Source organism: Athene noctua, chromosome 7 (genome assembly GCF_965140245.1).
Source record: "Athene noctua chromosome 7, bAthNoc1.hap1.1, whole genome shotgun sequence".
Lineage (NCBI taxonomy): Eukaryota > Metazoa > Chordata > Aves > Strigiformes > Strigidae > Athene > Athene noctua.
The window spans coordinates 31,751,227-31,771,384 of NC_134043.1; the positions used below are offsets into that span (position 1 = coordinate 31,751,227).

Consider the following 20,158-nt stretch of genomic DNA (forward strand, 5'->3'; position numbering starts at 1 on the left):
TAAGTGTACACATGCAAGCAAAATGCATCAGTTGTGATTTCAATAATGAGAGTATTATGAATAGTTGTTGATTAAAAGCAGTTGTGTCAGATTTTGTAAAGGTATGTAAGTGGCTAAGTGCCATTATGAACATAGTGAGGGTTAACTCAAATAAGTGTCTGACATGTCGGTTATGAATGGGAAGAGGAGGTTAGTGGGAAGGAGGTGTCACTATATGAGTCACACCCTTGACTAATTTTTTTGTACTTGTCAAGTACAGGTGTGCTTTTGTCAGCAATTACTCAATTTTGTATGTCCTTGTACTTGCAAGTAAAACTTAGCATTCCCTTTTAGAGAGGCTCTGGAGAATGTAAAGCCAATCTAGTAAACAGCAGTTTGTGTACAGAGAGAGTACTTGGGACACTTCAGTGTCTACAGAAATAGCTAGTACAGATGTTAGGGGCATTGTCCATAGGCTCTGGTCAAAACTTCTAATGTTGGCAGAATGTAAGTCTAAAAGTGCTCTGTGAGCTCCTGAAATTCTGCTAAATATTATGCTAAAAGAGTAAAGAACGACAATTTGGCTACTGGGCTGTAATTTCAGCACCTTGAACACCCACTAATGGATCTGTAATGACTATAATGAAATAATGCATGATGTTAGCACCTGCTATGGCCAAACACCTCTCACCCTCCTCCCATCAGGGTACAATGAATTGGCCATCTTCAAAAAGTACATCCCCTATTTAGAATTCTTCTTTAGGGAGTTGCAGCAGAGTATTTTCTGGACTTTCTGCACACATTCCCAGCTAGCTCTTTTTCTTTTACCCTGCTCCTTGCTGTCTTACATAGTTTTTATCACTGCAGTAGTCTGTGTCTGTTAAAACAGTGCAAGCTGAAGTCTGCTAAGTAACCCATACCACCTTCTCCAGGGCAGAAACAGAATGTACATGTGGACTTGTATGGATTTGCTTTCACCCTGCAGAAGTTGTTGCTACTGTTTTGTAAAATGTAGGTTTACTTTTTTCCCCACCTATTTCTGAATATGTATTATCTCTGGAATAATTTCACAGTCTAAAGGATTTCCCCTCAGGTGTTGAAATAGTTAGGTGCTTAAATTGTGGGGCATAGTCTCTCCTCCCTGCTTGGCTGGTCACACTTCATTGTCCCCCGAAGGGCGCTGGAATTTGAATTCAGAGTGCAGGCGTTCTTGCTACTGGTCTGCCTGCAAGCATGTCTGAGAGGGCAGTGACCAGTGGACGCAGCGGGTATCAGGAGGGAAGGATATCCTGCTCCTTACCCTAAGGCTGGTAACAGAATATACGAGGGTCCTGAGTTGTAAGGAGGGAAAAGAGGCTTGTTGTGAGGAAAAAAGGCAAATATGCAGCTGAGAGGCTACTCAATAGTAGAACAAGGACTTATAATTTCACTTGTAAAAACAATTTCCCCTCCTCAGCCTCAAATTATTTGACTGTTATGATTGTCTGATAAGTCAAGTAGCCATTGGCCTGATCAGATGGTTTAACATCAAACCAGATGCTTGACCGATAATGTAACATATTCCAAAGTCACAGTGCAGTTGGAAAGCATAGAAAACCATCTTTGAGGCTAAAAAAAAAAATTCTTTAAAGTAACATGTCCTGGGCAAACAGACAATTGATGAGGGCCTTTCCTCTCTAGCCCTCTAAGCTTGGTGTTTCCAGGAAGTAATCCTGTGAGCTGTGATTCTGTCCAGGGTTTTGATCCACTTACAAGTTTAATCTATCCTCTCTGAACTTAAATGCTCCATTATCTGTTAGAAAATAATTAGAGGCTGCAAGCACAAGTCCGCATACACAGAGTTCCTTGGGAGTCCCTGAGCTCATTGAGATGAAGACAGTTTGACTGATGGTGGTCAGCTGATATTGGGCCAGAAGCTAATAATAGAAGGCAGTGCTGCTTAGCTAGGTGAGAAAGTTAACTTGGGAAAAATTAAACTGAAGGGTTTGGGATTTATGGTTGGAAATAAATTTCCCATTCTCATTTGTTTCCTGGTAAGAGAGCTTCAGAGGCAGTTGGTTTCTTTTATGGTTTTATAATTAAGATCTAAGGGGCCTCTTGACTTCGCCTGGACTTACTGTAGTTCCCTGCTGTCTCTAGGAGCAGTGTCAGTGTGCAGGAGAGCATTTGTCAAGTGAAGTGTAAAGGTAATAAGTGACAATGACCTCCATCAGGCATGCAGCAAACAAATTAAAGCTGCATATAGGGGGCTGATACCCGCATCCTTTATCTATGTCTGGCCTAATTAACTAAATTAATAAACCAGTCAGTTGTCTTGTACTGCAAAAGGAGAAATGGCTTTTCCTTAATTGTAAGCTTGTCTTGTGATAAAGACAAGTCCTCAAGACGTATTGAACTTACCTTTGGTTCAGAGGTTTCAAGAGGAAAAAATCGTGTAACTGACTAGCAAAAGAGAATTTTATCTTCTGTTCAGCTGAAACCTGCAGAGATCTGGATAGGTCTTGATGCTTTTCTTTGTTTCTTTCTCTCTGTGGACACGCTCTGTGATATACAGTTTCTCAGTTGACACAGATGCATTTACACTGAGTCTCCTTGTAAGATCCTGCCTTATACGACTATGTAGGCGACTGGAGAAATATTTTTGTCTGTCCCTTGAATTATTTTTAGTTCCTTGTATACATCTCATACTACCTAGCCAAGTGTGTGATCCAGGTCTTCACTGTCCATGTAGATGCTTCTGAAAGTCTGAAAAGACACTGCTACTAACAGTGGTTGGATAGTACATCCAGGCACCCCACAGTCATTCCACTGACTGCATGGCTGCTTGGGAAATACAGCCGAGTTAATCTTGAACCTCAGTTTAAAGGGCAGCTTTAGGATCAAATGAAATCCTTTATGGCAGCAGGGAAAGTTTTTTTCTTATCCTCATCTGCTGTCATTTACGTAAACATCCTTCTTTCGAACTGTCTCCTTTCGAACTGTCATAAGGGATCTCTGTAAGAATAGCTGATAATGAACAGCAGTGGTGCTGCACTGCCTGGCAGTGTGCTTCAGCTGCAATTCAAACAGGTTTTCACTCTATCATGGTAAGTTGCTGGGGATGGGGGCAAGGGGTGACCTAACTCGTCTGATTGTAGACTCCTTTTTGTGCAGTCTCCCCTCTTCCTCCCACTTACGCACATGGTGAGTATAGCCACTTAGGAGGGGAAACTGTTTGCCTGTCAGTTCTAGGTGCAGAAGCTCACTGTGATTGCAATTACAATTTCCAACTTGTCCAGAGATGCCAGAAATCAAGCTGTCCTTGAGAACTCTGCATACCATGCGCAAGCCCCAAGAGTGATCAGCCTCTACAGAAGCTGGAAGTCTGATAGCTACTGAAGGTTAACTGCTTTTAGCCATCTGAACATTAACTGTTGCAAGGCCACATTTCTGTTATTTCCATCTTAAGCAATAATTTTCTCTTTAAATGCTTACTTCAGTAATTTTTCCTTTCATAGTATGTGAGGGTAAGATGTGTGTGTATGTGCAGGGCACAGTTAATTTTCCATATGCAAGAGCATGTGGCTGTATGGAGAAAGTGTATACACTGTTTGGAAACAGTTCTGCTGGCATAAGGCACTAACTGGAAAATACAGTGAGGGAAAGAGATTTTGCTTGCTACTGGTGATGGGGGAAACCTGAGCCCTGTTGAAATCAACAGGAGCTGTGAACTTGCCAGTGAATTCAGCAGAGCTGGGACTTCATCTCTTGGAGTCATCCTTCCAAGAAGCCTGCCACAGGTTTAAGGGAGAATCACATGCTTCAGTGGTTTTCAGGGCAGGGACAAACTCAACATGTTTTCACAGCGTGAAGGTTTTCTAATCTTAATAGGTCCACCAGGTTCACCTGGCTGGTGTTACAAGTTATTCCTAAATGAGTTAGGAAGTATATTTAGAAGGTTTTTGTGGCTGGCAATGGCAGAACTCCTTATTTAAAATTTGTGTTGCATTATGACTTGGAGACCCTGCGACCAATCAACTGACCTTAGTTTGACAAATCTGTGAGTGGGGAGATCAGGAAGGAGTGTTAGTTTATTAACTGGGAAACATATGTGTGGATTAATTGAAACTATAAAAAATTCAATCATATTGAAGAAGTAGTTTTGGCTGTAAAGAGTGTGTATGTGAAGGAAACATTTTGAACTAATGTCTTGTATTACAATTTCTTTTTAAAAGTATGAGGCACACCAATAACATGGTTGATACTTACGGCTTTGGAGTGTATGTTTGAGCTTGGTTACTGAAACATGCAGTCAGATATTTGCTTCGCTGTATGTGTTATGGTGTTATATCAGGACACAGTGGGACAGAGCTTTTTTGAAAAAGTGTTTAGATATTGAACAGGCAAAGAATGGCAATATTAAAAAAAGGCAGAAGTGGTGCTCTGAGTATCAGAAGTGATGCACAATAGTTTAATTAGGAGACTTAATCAGAAGTGCTTGGGATTTGTAATTCCATGAGTTTACTGTTACTTACAGCACCGTGGGTTTCTAGTTCTTGGCATTGCACTGTATGTTACCAACCGTTACTATACGTTAGATCTGGACCTGAGCCAGAATGCTCTCCTCCAGCTTCATATTTTCCCAGAACTTAGGTGCTTCTGGATGTGGGCTTTTAGGAGAGCAATCATATGCACTTGAGTAAAATTTTCTACTGGATACAGTAAGGCCATGCATTTTGGTGACTCTCCTTCCAAGTGATAGTGCATGCAGGTGCTACTCTTTTCATCTGCACAACCAATGGATGGTGTGATTTAAAGCAGAGGGGAAGATGTTATCTGTGCAGGAACCAATCTTGCCAGAATGGTAGGCTATAGCTGATAGAGATATAATGACACACAGGAGAAACAGCCTTCCTTAAACATCAGCAAAATGACTGGGAACACTGGACTTCTTTGCAGAGTCCTCCTGACATTCAGATGCAAAGTACAGAAACAAAACTGACAAAACATGTTAAAATGGATTATAAGATTGTTGAATAACACTTGATATGTTATGAGAAGTTAGTTGACAAAGATGCCCAGTTTTAAAGCAGAGTTTGGCACTGAGAACTGGTCAGTTAGTGCTGAAAGAAACTGAAAGCCTGTACTTAAGAAACTTCCTATTGCTTTGCATTTTATCTTTGTGCTGCCAGCTCACATTAGCAATCTAAAATAGGCACATGTTAATGTTTAAATTCCTAAAGGGCAATGCATACGCCAGAATGTTGCCACACTGATAAAAAATGTAGGTTTTTATGGGACCTCTGTTAATAAAAAAAGAGGTACTGTTTCCATAGGACTAACTGTAATGCATCCCAAACAAGCCATCACTAGTTCGAGGTTAACAGTGAATCTAATGAGGTTTGAGGGAAAGACTGAAGAAATGTCTTGATTTTTAAGTCAGAGGAGCTGACTGTAAAGCTGTATGTATATGCTGGCTAAACATTTTTGAAGTACACTTGTCTGTGATTTAGTTCAGTGCCAGATGGGTAGGCTATTACGTATCAGATTTTTCATGAAAGCAGCCTGATGGGGTTGTGTGTGAGCTCCGGCACATGTTGTAACTCACAGATCAGCAACAATGCAGAAAGTGAGCAAGGGCAAAGGGCCCTGGAGGATCAATGCATTATATTTGTCATACTTGGTTTTATACTGCCAAAGTGCCAAGTCAACTTAAAGTTAGGGGAGAACAAGGTTTTTTGTGTTATACTGAGGAAAAAAATCCAAGACCATTTCATACGTACAAATACTCACACTGTGTCCGTTTTTAATAGAAATTTACAGAGGCACAGGCTTATAGGGAGCTGAACATGAAGTATCACCGTCAAAATATATTTTATCTTAAAGTCTTCTAAGAAACTGTAGTTTGGAATACTTCTCCCTTGGTGTTTTGTTGCAGATAACCCTTCAAAAATTAAGTGTATCCCATGTCTCAGTGCTGATCCAGACACCTCTGATACTTCACTGTCACAGGCTTACAAAAATGATATAATTACCATCTGTTCCTGTTAATATTCTACATATTATTTACAAGTGATAGTCAACTGTCTCTATCGTTGCTTGTCACATAGTTGTAATGGAAGAAATAAGACAGGGAAATCTGGTACATGACTGGCTTGCTGATAATCTTTGTAATATTTTGCCAATAAGTTTTAGACTTCAGTGCAATAACTAGGATAAACAGAGATAAAGCTGAGGTCACAATGTGGCTGACAGTCCATGGAGCAGTAATTGCTGGTTTGAAATGCTTGGTCCTTCAGTACTGAAACTGTAGTTTCAAAAATAAACAAGATTTTGCAGAGCAATGTTTTCCATATTAACTTTGGTGTTGCTTCTCATTGTAATATATGGCATCTCTTGGACCTATTAAGATTAGAAAACCTTCATGCTGTGAAGATATGTTGAGTTTGTCCCTGCCCTGAAAAGCTTTCAGTCAAGATAGACATGGCAGATAAAGGGTAAAGGAATGATTATTATTATTATTATACCCGTTTACAGATGGGAGTCTGTTAATTGCAACACAGATCTCATAACCTCTAAGCAAATTATTTTTTTTTCTTTTTAATTATGTTCTGGTTTTAAATAGGCTTGTAATGTTTACTTCGAAAAGTTTTACTATATGAGGTTTGTTTTCAAACAAAGCTGTTTTATCTAACATCTCTTATCAGTCAGGTTTTGCCTCCAAGTCAGGTATTTTAAAAAAGATGGATGACACTTGATGTAAGGCAAATTGTGTATTAGCAACAGAAGAGAGGGGTCTTACCTCTGTGTTACATATAAGGGGATTGCAATTGTATCCTGAAGGTTTCTGCTTTATATAGAATGTCAGGATTTTAATTGCATAGACATACACATTATACGAAATACAATTAAATAGGCTTCGGATAGACCAGGGTCTGTTGTCTTAATGCTTTACATGAAAAATGATATAAAAATGTTTAAGAAAATACAGTTACATAGATTTCTGAGCTCTGTTGACAAACTGCAGCGGTGTTGCATTTGCTCAATACTAGCTTCAAAGGCATTCATTGATCAACTTGCATGGGTAAATCCTGTGATATGGAGCAGTATCGATGCAAAGGTAGGAAATGGCTGAGGTACAGTCAAATAAGTTTACCTGATGGAAATTAAGACCTCAATAAAGTAGGGGCACGTGGAATGGGGTCTAGCTACGGGCAGTTCCCCAGACTTCAATTCACTGAGTGGAGCTAACGTCAGTGGATAGGCAACCCCCAGATTGAATCCATTTGGAAACGTTCTCTGGTGTTGAGGCTACTTTTGCTGGCTAGGCAGTGCCCTATGGTAGAGTTCAGTGGGATGATTTGTATATACCTGTAAAAGAAGAATTTATCTCTTCGTATGTTTTCTGAAGCCAAGCAAATTGAGTTTTTTAAAAGGAAGTATTGTTGGTTTAGGCCAGTGGCTAGAGTCATCTGCTAAAAATACAAGTCTTCTGGGAAGTTATTTTAGTAATTAAAGTGTTTGGAAGAGGTTTGGAAAGAAATGGTATTTGAAATCGGGAAAGAAAGTTAGTTTCCTCAGTGAAATGTTTTCTTGGCAAAATAATGAAAAAAGATTTCTTGGTACAATATATTAACTCACTGGAACTAAAGGAAGAGTTTCTGCTGAAGCTTTTCAGTGGGAGATAAATTCCAGTGAAATTCTCAGCTGGAAGATGTTTTATAAATTTGTTAGTGATTGAAATATTTGTTTTTTCATTTTGTGAATGAACTGTGGTAGATTTCTGTTTTGAAGTTGTTGGTTGTTTCAAAAGTCAGACTACTTTACTAGACAGGAATGTTGTCAAATCCAAATTGGAATATTAAACATTTTTCCTGGGTAGTTAAGTTCTGGACATCAGGGAGGACTGGGGAATTTTTTCTTTAGCTGGGTAAAGAATGGGAAACATTTTCGAGTGCTAGGTCTTTTCTGAGGATCTGAATGCTGTGTCCTGTCTGATTTTAAGCAGAGTGGGAAGATGCTTCTGGTCCCTCTGTGACTAATCTATCAGGTGAGAGGACAATTTATGTGCTTGACAGTGCTGTCATTCAGATCAGAACATAGATCTGAGTGAAACTCTAGACTACCAAATGTTAGCCATGTTGATGTTTATGTGGCAGCTCTCAAAGTGTCCTAGAGCTCCAGAAAGTGTCTTAAACTACATTGTGTCACCATATAAATGTCTCTAGCTCAACTAAAGCTTGCAGAATCAGCCCTCTGTTCTGCAGCTGAACTGGTGCTGAAAAAGTGAGTGGCATTCAGTGCTCCATGTGAACATAAAAAGCATCACACAAAGAGAGCATTTTCTTGTCGTGTAATATCATTTTGTAGCCCGGTCCTGAAAGATGCTTTAATGTACAGAGACGTCTTTCTCGCTCCCCTGCTTGTATAAATGAGATAAAATTCCAGAACTATTTCAAGTTCATATTGGCCTGCCCATAGCTGCTGACTGATACCCTTTTTCTCCTTTCTACATCATCACAGTACAATCCAAATGTGCCATCTTTATCTACTTCCAAAACCACCTCTCAGTGAACACTCCTGTGAGGTCTCCAGTGATGTGCAACAGCTTGCTGTGGCTTTGGCATGTCACTGGCACAGAAGTCTGCTGAGGATGAATAAAGAACTGGCAACTTGGTGTTGCTTTGAGCTTCACGGTGCGCCTCTCGGAGGCACAGTGTATTCTTTGATCTCAGTAAGATGTCATACCACGGTGGTGTAGGTTTTTTAAAAATGAAAATGCATGCAACAAGGAATAGATAGGATGGACTAATTATATGTAACTCCACTCTGTTTTATAAAAGTCACCCCAAATAGGTAATTGTGTTAATTAGGCTGATGGTATAACAGCTACGGATACCTTTTACTGCTTTTTTATTAGTATCAGCCCCTTGACTACTGAGCCTCAGATGCAAAATAGGTGCTAGCTGTCAAAACTCTCTGCAGTGTGGATGGGGTTACTGTTTTGTAATCACGGTGCAAATTGACTGTGCTTCAGATCTGAAAGCAAGTTGCTCTTTGTGTGGCACATCCACAGAACTGCTGTGCATATGTCTCTAGCACTAACTTTGGCACAATGGTGGTGCCTTGGGGTTCCAGGTTTTCTTAATGTGCTTTTTTTGCCTGAAGTTTCCCTGGCAGTGTCAGTAGAGAGAGCCTTTTTCACTTTCTTTCCTAGACAGCTGCAAGGTATGGCTGGGTGTTGAAAAGCACATTTACCCCAGTCAGCCTTGTTGCAGTTTGCTGTAAGAAATGCTAGGAAAAGAGGTTTGAGTTTTGCCTTGTAGAGTCCTTTTGGTTGAATAGTCCTTTAGAAATTCTGGATCTGTGATACCGTGCCATCATACTAGCATAGTTAAATGTTCTTGGGATTGTGGCAGTTCACAAAAGAGGATGAAAGTGTAACATAAGTTATTGTTTTTCCCTATTTGTACCACTCTCAAATTATAGATTACTTATAAAATAGTCATTCCCTCCTGCAGTACTGCAAGTTTAAGTGGTGTTTTCTCATAACTTTGGGTTCTTGGCTTCTATACTTCAGTGAGGTCTTGTCTTGATGAGAGTGTCTATCCAGCCACAAATAGAAACTAGTAAGTACAGTTGTGTTGACTGATTTGACCGAGGTTTTTGTATTGGTGACAGACAGCTGGCCACTCATTCATGCAAGTTTGTTCTTGGAATTGTTTGGCTCGCCCTGACAGAAGTCTGGACCTGAATACAGCCACACATTGAAGATCAGACATAGTATTTGATGTGGGCATTATTGCAGAGGTCAAGATTTTATCAACATGAAAAAAAAATCCATTATGATATTATATTGTTACGTGTGTGTGTGTGCGGGTGTATTACCCTGACAGCAGGACATGCTCAAATCTTGTGAAAGTTTAGGGAGGGATATGAAATGTTATGATTAGAGCATAAGACAAGCTGCCAGTCTTTAAGAACAAATACACCACATCCCCCCCAAACATTAATCTATAAGGCAGGCCAGGGATGTGAGCTAACTTTGCTCTCCTTTGCATTGACTTCCTAAATTCTGGCCAGTTTTCAGAGCTGAGTTACTGAGCTGAATGGGCAGCATCTCGCGGATGGCCATGGAAGGGCGTGGAGGAGCCGTCCCAACTTGCAGCCAAGTCCCCTCACAGCCACTCACTTGCCCCTCCACACCCAGCAGAACTGGAGAGAAAATGGACAAAACAGGAGAGAAAACTCCTGCGTCAAGATAAGGATGGGGAAATCGCTTACCAATTACTGTCATGTGCAAACCAGACTTGACTTGGGGAATTTAACTTAATTTATTGTCAATTAACATAAATATTTAATAGCTGATTCGGTATTAGCAAACAACAACAAAAACCCAAAATCCAAACACGTTAAAATGTTTGGGGAAAAACCCCACTTTTCTTCCCTGTCTTCCTGGCCCCACTCCTCTCAGCTCTCCCCGCCTGCAGCAGCGTGGGCTGGCTGGAGTCAGCAGTATAAGGCTGGGGCAGCCCCAGCCTCTCCTCCAGGGGCTCCCCCACAGCACCCTGCTACCCCAGCCCTGTTACACACACCCAGTGCTCCCAGGATTCGCTATTCTAGGAGTGTCCTAAGGCTGGGCTGTATCTGCCCAGCAGCAGGGGTAGGGGCTGCATCATCAGATGCAGCCAGCATCGAGGTTTTGCCTTGGCAGGTGAAGCGCAGGGCAGAGCCCGGCCTCGCAGCACTTGGGAAAGGAGATGCAGTGCACAGCAGGCGGGAGGTGTATGAATTTTGGTGGTGGCAGTGACTTTCTTTCAAGCATTTTTTTAAAGAGGTTTTTAATTTTATCTTTGGGAGAAGAGTAGGTCAACAGAATGGTAAAATAAAGAACAAAGAAAGCAGAGAAGATAAGGGTGGAGGAGAAGCTGTAGAAACTTAGGAGAAAATAGCAAGCAGAGTAACAGAAGAAAGCACTGTAACACAAGAAATGTGTGGCAGCTTTTGATGACTGTTGTTCACTGATGCCAGCTTGGTCAAAAAAAAAAAAATCTAACAGCAAACCAAACAGTCCAATGAAACCTTTTTTCTTTAAATATCATCATCCCTTTGCAGTACTTGAGTCCTGAGTGTGGTGCTCTTATGCAACGGAATACAGATGAGAGAATCATGGAGATGAGTCTATTTTCAATTCTCAGTTGTGCGAGATGAAATACCTGGGTTGTGGGCAAAATGTATCTTTGATTAAAACAACTCTTAATGTTGATAGTACACTTGATGAAATTAGGTTTCAATCTGATGCTGTCCCTTTAAATTGATCCTGAAGGAGGAATGAGCTTTGAGTGTGTGATTATAAAGTCAAGCTTTTCAGTGATAACAGAAAATTTCAAAGCAATGCCCTGAGACTTTTCAGAAAGGAGTGAGAACTTGATAGATTTTCTTTTTTCTCTGTCACTCATTCTTGAGACCTTAACATCATTCCTCTTAAATCAAAAATCAAAGAAATAACTCCCCCCTCCTGAAATTAATCTGCAACTAAGGCTGAAAATGTTTATAAGTTCGTCAGTGGTAAGGTCTGTTTACCCTCCTGTTTGAATAATACTGAAACCATTGCTTTTTTAGACTGTTTAAAACTTCAAACATTTTTGCTAGTTGCATCAAAATAGTAAGAAACAAATCACTTTTGACAGACTATTCTGAAATAATGATGCATGTCACAAACTGTAAGTAAAACATTTGTCAGAATGATATGATATTTTTACAAAGAGGTGTGCCAGCTGTAAACCACTTACGCCCAGTCTGCAAGAGGAGGTGGCCAGTCTGAAACCCACTGTCACTTCTCTTGACAGCTTTCAATGGAAACATTTCTGGTTGCTGAGGTCCTGAACTCTTGGCCATTTATGCATATAAGTGAACAGAACCTGGTCTAGATTTTTCTTTCTAGTCACCAGAATCAGCGTTTTCAGACAAGGTTCACAGAAAGGCTGGTGGGAGTTGTTCCCTGACTGGATGTTTGAAGGAAAATCTTTACTTGGTTTGTTGAGCACTAGAGGTCTGTTCCTTTAGACTTGAGATTCCTCCTCAGCTGTCTAACACGGGCTCTGATTAATTAGGAGACTTAATTGGTACAAAGTCAGCAGGGAGAAGTAAGAAGCATATGGTGTGTGGGTTCTACAAAATGTATCTTCTACACTTCTGAACATTTAAGCATGTGCTTAACTCTAAGCACTTGAGCCCTATTGGAGTCAGCATGGTTGCCCATGCTCTCAGCGTTTGTGGTGTTGACAGGACAGGGATCAGAGTACTGCCTTTTTTCTTTTTTCTTTTTTTTTTTTTTTTAATGTTGCTTCAAAACATGTAGTGAGCCAGATTTGCTTCTATAAGCGCATTAAAGTATGTATTCCTGCATAAATAGGACCTACTGCTTCTCCAAGGTGGGCACTATTTGACCCAGCAGTTTGTGTCACCTTTGAGAGGGAGAGTTTTCAAATCTGTGAATTGTACTAGTTTCAAGTAAGCATTTGGAGGAAAGTGGAGCGTCTCTCCTGTGCATTTGAATCACATGGGGCAGTCGCATGCATTTGAATTCAGTGTCAACAGTGCAGGCTGTTACTCTGCAGTGTTGAATCAGTAAGACTAAGTACCCTCTCTGCTGTGGGCAAGTGCTGTGATAAGCAAAGGAGTCTCAGAGGTTACGCCTGCTCTGAGGAATGCAGCACGCTGAAAGACATGTACCACCTCCAGAAAAAAGCTGTGCACCTGTTGAGCAGTGGAGAGCACATTGCTCCAGTGGTGTGCTGGGCCTTGCTCATCACCCAGCTGCAGCCTGGATGCACGGTGGGACACTGACCTGGAGCCAGTTTCTCCTACCTGGCTCTGAGGGATGTGTAGCACTGGGAGGGGACATTGGCTACCTATAAGTGAGCTTCTCCCAACCTTGGTCTGAGCCAAGTGAGCACTGCTTGCCTGATACTGTTCCATCACATTTGTGCATGGTAGACCACAGTGTGTGGTCCCTGCTGTAGATTTTTTTTTTTTCCTTTTTCATTCTTCATTTTTATCCTAGAAAGTTTTAGGTGTAGCAGCACACCTGGCAGCTGGATTTCCAGATATTTCTGAAAGAATAAAGTAATTTCACCATTTCATGGTGCAACACACTTGTACTCCAGTCTAAGTATGCAGTGACTTCACTTACTACCCAACAGACCTCCGGTCAAGCTCTTCATTGGAAACTGAACTAAAAAAATCTCAAATCTCTTATGTCCAAAGGAGATAAACCGTCCATTGAAAGCCTGTAGTCTCTTTAATCATAAGAGTTTTTCCTGGCTCTGAGGAAACACATGTTAACAAGACTCATACTGTTGTCTTCTCTGTTTGGTCACATATAGCTTCCTTAAAGTGGCTTCCTAAAGCAAAACAAGCATGGGGGGAGCTTCAAGGAGATGGTGGTTCGTGCAAAACTCTAGCTAACAGCCAGTTAGACTTCCTTAATAACAGGGCCTTGATTTAACAACAAATAACTGTTGCTGTGCCAGACAAACTCCACACTTCCCCAAAGAAAAAGCAGTTGTTTGTGTGAGTGTCAACAGTGGATTTGCACCTGAATGTGCACTGTTACACTTCTGTGCAACAACCATTGATGAACCTGTACGTACTGGAAGTATTCATCTTGCTTTATGCTTGAAGTATGGATGTGGATGTATAGAAAGATTTTCTATTTTTAAATACCTTTCTTCATTTGCTCCTAAGTCCTGCTCCAGTGGATGCTGGGGGAATTTGTTGTACACAACCTAGGTGTCACCATCTCTCAGGAGGGCACAGTGACAGAAACCTGTTTTGTCGCAGGACATGCTACCATATTTACATGAGCCAAGTTAAAGCACATAGCTCAGTCCTGCAGTAGTAACCTCAGGGTTGAGTCTGCCTTTGCAGCATTCAGGTGTTGTTCACTGTATTATACACAGCAGTAAAATTGGTTAGAGAGACTGTTGCTAAGTCCCAAGAAAGACTTTTGCCTGAAAGTGCCCTGTTAAATGTGTCTGCTCCTAATGACTATAAAGCGGTTCTTGGAAAAACAGCTGTGGCAGTTTATGCAGTTACTGTCATCCCTCTGTTTGCTACTGTCCCGCTGTGGGACCCTGATATTCTTTGTTGGTCCCTATAGCCACATCTCTCATTTCATTTTCAGAAACGGCTGAGACATTTCAATGGAAGCTTTCCAGAGGGTATCTGCCCCAGTGGTGACAAATTGCAGCCCTAGGGTTGAAAGTATAGCAATGCTGTAAAGCAATTTGAAAGCAGCATCTTGCATAGGAAGTAGAGGGGAAATAGAACAATGGGTATCATTGTCATACGATAAATGTGGGCATATATGTTGTTGGATATATTTTGTGCTGTCTTTCAGTTTAAGTAATTGTGCAGACTGCATAGGCTAAGTTGGCTATAACCTAAAAAATTTGTAAGACCTAGCAGACAAAGAAAAGGCATTGAAAATATGTTGGACTGTAATTGAATCTGCCCTGAAGCAGGTCAGACGTGCATTCCAGACAGGTGTTTGCCCTAGCCATTAGGAGCATTGTAAAATTAATGTAAAAAGCAGCGTATTCACTGTAGTATCTCTCCTGTTACCACAGCACAGCTTGTGCTTTCAGAAAAATGCGCAGCACAGTATGAAGTCAGCCTTTAACTATGTTTATTTACTCAACAGTGATTAGAAAAAACAGGTGAATTGTTCTTTTCTGGCTTGTTTTGTTTGAAGGCATTTTATGGCAAGAACAGTTAGAAGCAGAAGGTTAGGAAACCAAAGATTTTTTAAGACTTTGTTCCTGCTTACTGAACTTTTTATCAGGTGCATATCTTCATCTGGCTTAACTGGAGCGGTGAAATTTACCCTGGGCTTGCTGAATTGGGGCAGCAGATCTGTGATGCTTCTCTGCAACAGGGAACATGTTTCTCCTGCACTGGCTCTGACGGATGTGGAGCACTGGAAGGGGACATTGGCTCCCTGTAAGTGAGCTTCTCCCAGTGCTCTGTGTGGTGTGGGCATTGATGCTCAGAAAGCTCATCTGTTAAAGAACAAGCCTTCAAAAGGAGTAATTTTTGCCCTCTGCCAGATGTTCAAATCTGACATAGGGAGATAACCAATATTGCTTTAAATGCTAATTCTCGTTAGGTGAAGTCTTCAACAGCAAGAAGGTGAGGTTCTCAAGCACTGCATTAGAAAGTGCTGGGATCTGCCACATGGTACAGAACTCTTAATGACACAACCTGTTGACATGCTTCAGAGCCTCCGTAAGTAGCTGAGGGAAGGTCTCTTGACTGATTCTGATGTTCGGATTTCCTTTGGAGCATGGTTTTGGACTCACAAGGGTGATGGCTTGCTGTCAGCTCTGCCTGGTTCCAGGACCCCAAGGGTTTCAGGAGTTACCTGTATGCCGTCTCTAGCATCTCAGGAACAGTCTGGCCAGGGATGCTTGACCATGCACTGAACTGATGAGCTAATTAACGAGGACATGTGCTGGAAAAGAGTTGTATCCTGGACCACTCTGGGTGGAGAATAAATTTTCAACACAGACATGAGTATGGCATTATTTTACTGCTCATGGCTCATGTACCTTGCTGAGCCTGCTGGTTTACAAACTAAATAGAGAAAAAAAACAAGTATCAAAGGATGCTCTTCAGGGACCATTATGCTGGTTTATACTTATGATCAGTTGTCAGTTGTAACTGTTAGCAATAACATATCAAAGTAGGAAAGGGGGAAGTTAAATACTACCTTATAAGATGTGCTGTAGGTGTTACTCAGAGCACCTTTTCTTCTCACAGTCTTGAGAATTGGTTCTTCTTCTTCATCCTGGAAGGCTGAAATGAAAATCCTACTTTAGTTGGATTTTGAGTTACTCTTGAGAAACAACAGTCAAATTAAAGGCATTTCAAACTTCTGCAGAGTATGGATAGATCAGGAAACAGTTTTAGGTGGGATTTTCAAAGCCATTTAAAGAATGAAGGTGACTTAAGTGACCTGTGAGAAGTGAGTGGCTAGTTCCCTTCATCATCTGTGTTGAGAAGTGCTTTTAGCCTGAATGGAACTGGAACTCTGTATGGTATCAGTACAGTGGCGGCCAGCTCTCGTGACTTAAATAAGGTCTACCTGTTGAAGTGCGTTTTGGCAGTCTAGCAGCAGGTACTCTGAAGGCTGCTTCTGGCCTCTCACTGTGCATCAGCAATTGCACCTCCTCAGGCCCCTATTGACATGTCTGTGCTGACAGAAACCACATGCACAGGTCTGATGATGGCTCACCTGGGACCTACAAATTTGCCCTTCTTCTTGGGTATGCTCTTGTGTTACTAAATGCATGGGACAGATCAGTGTGAAGCACTGAAATAACATTTATATCACTGTTGAATATAATTGCTTAATGTAGGCTTGTGTGTATAAGTCACAGGAGTTAAGCTTAATGTGGCGATAATTCAACCACATTGAAAAGGGGCAGAAGAGAGGAATGATCACCATGCCGTGATTTCTTTATACAAAACAGCATAACTGAGAAGTACAATACTGAGTTGAACATGGAATGCTCAATTAAAGTCACTTGCTATTCGGTCTGTGACAAAGCTGGGGGGACACAACAATGGCCCTGCCAAGCTACCTGCAGGATTAGCTGCCTCCTGCATCAAGGTCTTTCTTTACCAGCCTTCCCCTTGGATATGTTAACGTTGTAAGCAGTGCTGTGAATAGAATATATGTATGCAGCCATGGTTTTAAGTAACTTTTTGAGATCTTATAGTACCCTAGCCTCAGCTGGTCAGGGCTCACCATAGACTGCAAAATACGTCTTAGAGTTAAGGGCAAGGTGAGCTCCGCAACTGCTACCTGTGTCTAAGCTGGCTGGTTTATAGCTGTCCTGTGTATGGCTGCCACGCACTGCTGTGGTAATTAATACCTGAGCAGTGACAGTAGCATAAACAAACTCTGGGAAAAGATTTGGTTTGGCTGGGGAGCTACTCTTGTGATAAGACTTCTTGCTCCTACAGATAGATGAAGGAGGGGGTGTCTGATGTCCAACAGGAGCCTTTCAAAACTGTCACCATTCTGTCGTTTTTCAGGTACTACTGTGAGCATGTGATACTACAAACTCTCTTGACTCCTGGGGGAAAAATACTGTATCTTAATAATTTCTCTTCCCTCCCCTTTTTTATTTCAACATTCAAATAATTTTTTTCAGGAGAAAAAGATAAAGTGATTTGGGGCTCAGTTCACATTTATGCTCTAGACTTTGTATGTGACTATGGATAGTAGGTTGTGCTTTTCTGTACCCCAGTTTTCTCTCCATTAAATTAGAATTGGCACAGTTTTAGAATCATTCATGTAATTGTGCCAATTGTGTATAGAGGCAAGATCTGCAAATGTAAGCCTACCAAAAGATACAGGAAATTGCAGAGGTTGGTTTTGAAAGATCCCAGTGTCAGACAGCTAAGTCTGTGAGTATAGGTGCCTTACCTGATTGTTTTAGAAAATTTAATTGGGAATCAGGCTGCAGAGTGCCTAAGTGCCATGGAGATTGTAGCTCTAGGGTCTTTCATGTCCAAAGAGATTTTAAAATGGGGACTCGTATTCCTTATTTGCTGAACAGATTTTTAAACTGCTACTAAGTCATAATGTTTCTGTTGTTGTTTGTCTGTTTTGTCTAATTAGGTTCTAGCAGAACAATTGCAATCTCTTTTACTTTGTGTTTGTGCTGTGCCAGATAGACATAACCCTGAATTTAGTTCTCCTGTAGATGCGAATTCAATAAAAATAACAATACTTGTACTAATGAGAATAACTATGTGAAGCCAGGATTCATGCTATATTAGTATCCATTAGTGACTTAGATCTCTAATGAAGGTTTCCCTGCTCTCTGTTGTGTGTCTCAATTCATTACAGATCAGTCCATAATATTTTATTAACAACATTGTTATTTTTTTTCTGGAACTGTTGCCCAAAACTGTTGGAAGAATCCGTGCTTTCCCGTAACATCAGAATGAGACAAATGGCACTGCTTGCTTTTATTATTGTACAGAAGTGTCTTTCCTTTGGACTCAGATAGACTTGTAAATGGCAAGTAGCTGGAGACTAATGGAGCACATGCTTCAAAGCTTTCCATCTGGTCCCTTGGTGAGCAAAAAGAATATATGGTCTATGTTCTAATCAGTGCTCATTATAAAGTACTCCTGCTCCAACTTCCTACAGAAACTCTTACCTTTACTCAGAGAGGGAGAGGGCAACAAGTCCTATCCCCTTATGCATCTGCGGGAGAAAAATGAACAGGGTAAAAAGATAAAACGAGGCAGACTAATTTCACTCTCTGAAACTGAATAATGCACCTGTCAACAGGTATTTATTCTGGTGGCCTTCAGTGACATTTTCTAGTCGCAGCAGAAGAAAGGCTAAAATTGTGTCACAGAGATGCTGTACATTAGTTGAGTGAGTGAGAACTGTATTAATCTGAATGTGAGCAAAGCTACTTAAATTAAGACCCCTTTTCTAATTTGTTACATTGGAATCTTCCTCAGAGCTCCTCCTCCAGTCATCCCATCAAATAGCCCCTATTTATTCATTTATTTATTTTATTTATTCACATACATTTAGGAAGAAAAAGGAAGGAGATACTCCCCGCAATGGAGGCCATCTGCTCTTTTCTTACTGGGGGGGAAAAAACCCTACAATTAGTGTCTTGTTCATCTTTTCATTTTAACAAAAAAAGAGAGGGAAAGAAAGAGAGAGAACTATTATGCAAATACTCTGCAATTTGGTTTCAAATATTCTTTGTACTATGATGAGCAATTTCCTTTAACACAAACTCAGCCTACTTGCCAGGACTTTTTTTTGCCTTAATATAGGGAAGAAAAAAAAAAACTTTTGGGAGTGGGGGGTGATGCTGCGTTCTTCTGATGCCAACTTCTCCTCGTCCTTTTTTTCTGTCCTTCTTTCTTTGGCACTATTACAGCTGTTATTCTTTAAGTTGTCAGAAAGATGTTGTATAGGTTTTTTGAGAAAGGAGGAGAACCAAAATAGCTTTACAAAGCTGCAGTTTCATCTCACTTTTCATTGTTCCATTGCCATGATGAAGTGGTCTTGAAATGGAGAACTCAGCTTAGTGAATGAGAGAGAAAAGCTTTCTTGCTGCTTTTTTTGAGTGCCAGTTGCTTGTGAAGGCAGCATTACTTCTAAGAACAGACATGTAGGTTTTTTTATAAGGAGTTTCTGTGCTACTTGTCAGTGGTATGAACTTTAGGGCCAAATAGCAAGCCAAGATTAAGTCTGTGTGGTCCTTGGTATTGGACAACCTAGCTTGCTAGCTGAAAACCTCTGAAAGCTTATGATCTGGAAAAGATAAATAAAGTGTAGAAGAGAGAAAGGAGTATTATTTCCTGTTTACTGTGTGGGAAGCTGAAGCATGGAAAAAATGAACTAACTCATCCAAGATCTATTGGGAGAGGACTTTTGAAGAATGAGGAGCTGAGCTAAAAGGCTCAGATTTAGAAAGCTGTTGGATTGTTACTTGTGGCAATGTCAGGAGATAGGTAAGACTGCTACTGCAGCTGGGCTACCACTGTACCAGCACGACCACTAGTTTAGGCTGTTACTGTACAACAGTCATAGAAACAGCAATATGGTCATATCCTAATGGCTTCACAAACCTGCTGACTTGCAGTGGGACTTAGGAACATCAGACACATTTGAAAAGCCCCCGCCAAACCTCCTGATTCTTAACGCTTTGCAGGTTGAACTTTGAGAAAGCTTCAGTCCACATATCAGTGTTACATGCTTAAGCCTATAAAATACTAAGCATAAAATCTTTGATCCAGTAAGGTGTTTAGCACAGCTTAATCAAACATCTTGCCAAATGAGGCCTAAATGGCCATCTCACTATGCATGAGTGGCATAGTCTGCTTGCATTAAAAAAAAATCTGATGCCCAGTAGATTTGACCGCAAGTTGGGAAAATATATTCAAGGAACAAAATTAAGGGAAGTAAAACAAGACCAATGAGACCTTTAAGCAAGGTCAAGTGTGTCACCATTACATCTTTGCTTCTGTGGCTGTAACAGGACAGGGAATATAGGGCAGTGCAGAATTTCTGATCTGAGCCTTTACTGGATCTGTTCAGATAGTCTGCCCCGTTTCTTGGGGCTCATTACATCAAGCATACATTACA

At 40.9% G+C, this 20,158-nt stretch overlaps 1 protein-coding gene across 4 annotated transcripts in view; it reads left to right on the forward strand.

The window, feature by feature from the left end:
- The window catches only part of ERBB4 (erb-b2 receptor tyrosine kinase 4), a 648,261-nt gene that overhangs the window by 520,917 nt on the left and 107,186 nt on the right, over positions 1 to 20,158 (forward strand). The window lies entirely within an intron of this gene.